This window comes from Salmo salar, chromosome 09, assembly GCF_965601325.2.
Source record: "Salmo salar chromosome 09, fSalSal1, whole genome shotgun sequence".
In the NCBI taxonomy this organism is placed as follows: Eukaryota; Metazoa; Chordata; class Actinopteri; order Salmoniformes; family Salmonidae; genus Salmo; species Salmo salar.
This window is the reverse complement of record NC_138299.1, coordinates 30,664,027-30,669,527: the sequence shown is the minus strand read 5'-3', so window position 1 is coordinate 30,669,527 and position 5,501 is coordinate 30,664,027. Positions and strand designations below refer to the sequence as shown.

At 43.4% G+C, this 5,501-nt stretch overlaps 1 long non-coding RNA gene across 1 annotated transcript; it reads right to left on the bottom strand.

Annotated features, from left to right (window-relative positions):
• Positions 1 to 260: 260 nt before the first annotated feature.
• LOC106611216 (uncharacterized) lies at positions 261 to 955 on the bottom strand. Its single transcript, XR_001330078.3, has 2 exons — positions 844 to 955; positions 261 to 573 (listed from the first exon to the last, which is right to left on the bottom strand). It is a non-coding gene; the product is annotated as an uncharacterized LOC106611216 (long non-coding RNA).
• Between the last annotated feature and the right edge of the window lie 4,546 nt (positions 956 to 5,501).

Here is a 5,501-nt window from a genome sequence, read left to right as displayed (position 1 = left end):
ATCAAATATGGATCAATGTGATGTGCCAATATGCATGTCCATTATGCAGGTCCCTAAGGTCAATATTACAAAATGTTCAGAAAACCATTCTCTTTGCGTTTAACACTATGATCTGCAATTAAGTTTTGAATTGCGTTAAACCCATGCTAAAGGCAAGAAACGTCCTGTACTGAGGTGACAGCAGTAAATAAGTATTAACTGCTTAGAGTTGATGCTAAATGTGGTGACAGAGATGTATATTGTAATGAATAAAAAAAGGGAATCATTAGGATATTTTATTGTTAGAACAACATGTTGCATGTTGATGGGATGTTAGTAAACTATTCTCTGTGCAATACATGTGACTTTTAACCACCTCACTGAAGTGGTCTGTAGTCCAGCTGGTCGCTTGAGAACAGAATCTGGGAGGTGACTGAAGTCTTCACATTGCATCCTCATCACCTTGAATGGTTTTGCTGGTTGTGCTTGTTGTTTCTCGTATGGGACAGTGTAGAAACTGTTGAACAGATGCAGCTTGCGCTCATCAATCAACTTTCCACAATCCTTTCTGCACGTCGTGGAACACGCTCTTCCCTGCAGGATACAGTGTAACGTTACATATAACTAGCTAGCTACTGTAGCCATGTCGAATCATCCGGTGGATGGACAAAAAGTAGCTAGCTATGTTTCTTCTATAATCTAGCAATAACATTTGTAACGATAATGTATAAGTTAGTAGCCAACGAACTTTAGCTAATATGTTTTCTCTATAGTTACAAATTAGACAACCCAGAACATACATGTTAGTTACTGTACTCTATAGCTAGCTAGCTTGATTGTTTGATATACGGTTCTTCCACATACCTCTTTTGGACAGCTTTTCCCAGTTTTTTCTTGACCCTTACGATTTGTATAGGGTTTTCCCGCATCCCGTAAGATCTTCCTTTGCCTGTCTTTCCATTCTTTTAGTTTTGTTTTACATTTCTTTCCCACATTTCGGTGATTTTCATCAGCAACAGAAAAGTTGTGCACTTGTCCGTCCATTCTGAGTGGTGCACATAAACGGTTATTCCACGAGAGCCTATCTTTAAATTTAAACATATTGTTAATTAGCGCGTGGAAAGCTTGTGAAACCGGTTCACTATAGAAAAAGGGTGTCCAATAATGATTTTTCATGTATATCTCGTTTTTTTGAAAAATGTCACATATACGGTTCTTCGTCTGTAGGATTCAAATGTTGGTTTGGTCCCAAATAATCCATTGTTATATCCAAATAGCAATGTTTTGTTCGTGCGTTCAAGACACTATCCGAAATGGTAAATAAGGGTGACGAGCATGGCACATTTCGTGACAAAAAAATTCTAAATATTCCATTACCGTACTTCGAAGCATGTCAACCGCTGTTTAAAATCAATTTTTATGCCATTTTTCTCGTAAAAAAGCGATAATATTCCGACCGGGAAAGCGTGTATACGTACAAAGAGAGAGAAAATAAAAACATCTCGTGCCCTCGTGCACGAGCCTGAGTCTCAGAGTACTCTGACCAGCTACTATCCAAACGCGATAATGTGTTTCAGCCTGGGGCTGCCTCGATATCATTCAGCTTTTTCCCGGGCTCTGAGAGCCTATGGGAGCCGTAGGAAGTGTCACGTTACAGCAAAGATCCTCAGTCTTCAATAAAAAGAGCCAAGATGAACAACAACTTGTCAGACAGGCCACTTCCTGTTCAGAATCTTCTCAGGTTTTTGCCTGCCATATGAGTTCTGTTATACTCACAGTCACCATTCAAACAGTTTTAGAAACTTTAGGGTGTTTTCTATCCAAATCTACTAATTATATGCATATTCTAGTTACTGGGCAGGAGTAGTAACCAGATTAAATCGGGTACGTTTTTTATCCGGCCGTGTCAATACTGCCCCCTAGCCCTAACAGGTTTTAAGAGCAGTCCTCAGGGTCCATGCAAAGGGTAATACATATCAAAGAATGGGGGAAGTTTTGGTCCCATTTCTTATTTTCAAAGAAAATGTAAGACCTTAAAAGAAGGTAGCAAGAGATAGACAACATCATGATGAATGCACTGTGTGGACATCACTGGGTTGTTTTTTACTGTCTTCCTCTCCCTTGAACAAATAACAATTACCCAGATTAACAATACCTCTTCTCAACCTAGAAGTGTGGATTCTAAAACCTACATTGTGATGTTCCCAGATTTGCGTGGTTTATGCTTGAATTGTGCTAAAAATATGCAATATACTCTCAAGTTAGTAACAGTTACACAGTAATGCAGAAACACAATGGGTAGACTGATATAATGTAACATTGAGCAGCGGCAAATGTATGGGTAAATCAAAACATTTTACACTGGATACCAATTTTCCTTGATTGCACTGTAAAAATAGAAAGACTCAAAACACCATAATTGTGTAATGAAACCATGAATAGTACAGTGGAGTCTCCTCAGAGGAGGAAGGGACTATACTAAATATATTGACATGTCAAAAAAAATGTTTTATTAAAACACCTGAACTGACAACTGACCAACGCTCCGGCAGTGTTCCAGGCCCTGGTCAACGACCTGCTCCGTGACATGTTGAACCGGTTCGTGTTTGTCTACCTCGATGACATCCTTATCTCGTTCGGCTCAAGAGCATGTTCTCCACGTCAGACAAGTACTCCAGTGCCTACTGGAGAACCAGTTGTTTGTTAAAGCTGAAAAATGTGAATTCCATCGCTCCACTATCTTTTTTCTGGTATACGACACCATTCAGATGGATATTAACAATGTGGGTGGAGTGACCCCAACCCAGCTCCAGAGTGCAGCTTCAAAGCTTCCTGGGGATTGCTAATTTCTACCGCCGCTTAATTCTGGGCTACAGCACCCTGGCTGTCCCCCTCTCTGCACTCACCCAAGGTTCTGTTCACGTGGTCCCATCCGGACCCATCCCGTCAGTTCGTGGTGGGGGTCAACACCTCGGACATTGAAGTGGAGGCGTCCTGTCCCAGCATTCTACCCAGGACCAAAAGCTCCATCCCTGCACTTTCCTGTCCCATCCTCTTAATCCCGCTGAGAGGAACTATGACGTGGGAAATAGGGAACTTCTTACGGTCAAGATTGCGCTGGAGTAATGGAAACACTGGCTAGAATATCCAATCTGGAATATCTCTGCACCGCCAAGCGCCTCAACTCAAGGCAGGCTCGTTGAGCTCTGTTATTCACTCGTTTTAATTCGACCATCTCCTACCACCCTGTGTCCAAGAATGTGAAGCCTGATGCCCTCTCTCGCTTGCATTGTTCCGCGGCTACACCGTTTGACCCAGAGACCATCCTCTCTACCTCCTGTCTGGCATTTACACTCATCTGGGGTATCAAGAGCCGCAGTCCTGGAATGGGATCATTCCTCTAACCTCACCTGCCATTCCAGCTCCCACCAGACCCTGGCTTTCCTCTGACAATGGTTTTGGTGGCCTACCATGGTTCCTGACGTCTCCAACACCACCATCCTTACGGTAGTGGATAGGTTTTCCAAAGCCGGCCATTTCATTCCCCTTCCCAAGTTACCCTCAGCCAAGGAGATGGACCAGCTCACGGTACAGCACGTCTTCCAGATCCATGGACTTCCGGTCGACATGGTCGCCGATCGTGGTCCTCAGTTCTCGTCCAGATTCTGGAAGGTGTTCTGCACCCTCATTGAGTCATCGGCCAGGCTGTCCTCCGGGTTTCATCCACAATCTAATGGCCAGTTGGAGCGAGCCAATCAGGACCTGGAGACAACTCTTCGTTGCCTTGTCTCTGCCAACCCCACCACCTGGAGCCTGCAACTCGTGTGGTTGGATTACGCCCGCAACACCCTTCCCTGCTCGGCCACTGGTCTCTTGCCCTTTGAGTGTTCCTTGGGTTACCAGCCTCCGCTCTTCCCTGAAGTCAGCATACCCTTAGCCCAGATGTTCGTCTGCCACTGTCGGCGTACCGGGAAGAGGGCCCGGTCCGCTCTTCTTAAGACCCTCTCCAGGTATCGGTGACAGGCGGACCGCCACCGGACCCTGGCTCCCCGCTATCGTCTCGGGCAGAGGGTATGGCTCTCCATTCAGGATCTGCTCCTTCAGGTGGTGTCCCATAAACAGTCCCCCCACTTTATCGGCCCACTCCTCATCTCTAAAATCCTTAGCCCCACTGCTATTCATCTTCTTTTGCCCAGCAGCCTTCGTATACATCCCTCTTGCCATGTGTCTTGGTTTAACCTTTTACATCTAGATGTTCCGCTAGCGGAACACCGCTCCAATATCCAATGATAGGGCGTGGCGCGAATTACAAACTCCTCAAAAATCCCAAAACTTAAATTTTTCAAACATATGACTATTTTACACCATTTTAAAGACAAGACTCTCCTTTATCTAACCACATTGTCCGATTTCAAAAAGGCTTTACAACGAAAGCAAAACATTAGATTATGTCAGGAGAGTACCCAGCCAGAAATAATCACACACCCATTTTTCAAGCTAACATATAATGTCACAAAAACCAAAACCACAGCTAAATGCAGCACTAACCTTTGATGATCTTCATCAGATGACACTCCTAGGACATTATGTTATACAATACATGCATGTTTTGTTCAATCAAGTTCATATTTATATCAAAAAACAGCTTTTTACATTAGCATGTGACGTTCAGAACTAGCATACCCACCGAAACTTCCGGTGAATTTACTAAATTACTCACGATAAACGTTCACAAAAAACATAATTATTTTAAGAATTATAGATACAGAAGTCCTTTATGCAATCGCGGTGTCAGATTTTAAAATAGCTTTTCGGTGAAAGCACATTTTGCAATATTCTGAGTAGATAGCCCGGCCATCATGGCTAGCTATTTTGACACCCACCAAGTTTGGCACTCACCAAACTCAGATATACTATAAGAAAAATTGGATTACCTTTGCTGTTCTTCGTCAGAATGCACTTCCAGGACTTCTAGTTTACACCCAATGTTGTTTTGGTTCCAAATAATCCATAGTTATATCCAAATAGCGGCGTTTTGTTCTTGCGTTCAAGACACTATCCGAAGGGTGACGCGCCAGTGCGTATCGTGACAAAAAATGTAAAAAAATTCCATTAACATACTTCGAAGCATGTCAAACGCTGTTTAAGATCAATTTTTATGCGATTTTTCTCGTAAAATAGCGATAATATTCCGACCGGGAGACGTCGTTTTCGTTCAAAGACTGAAAATGTCAAATGGACTCTTCACGTGCACGCGCGCACCCGTTTCATTGTTCTCAGATCGACCACTATCCAAATGCGCTACTGTTTTTCAGCCAGGGACTGCAGAGTCATCTTTACCGTTCTGGCGCCTTCTGAGAGCCTATGGGAGCCTTAGAAAATGTCACGTTACAGCAGAGATCCTCTATTTTCCATAAAGAGGCTATAGAAGGCCAAGAAATGGTCAGAGAGGGCACTTCCTGTATGCAATCTTCTCAGGTTTTGGCCTGCCATATGAGTTCTGTTATACTCACAGACACCAA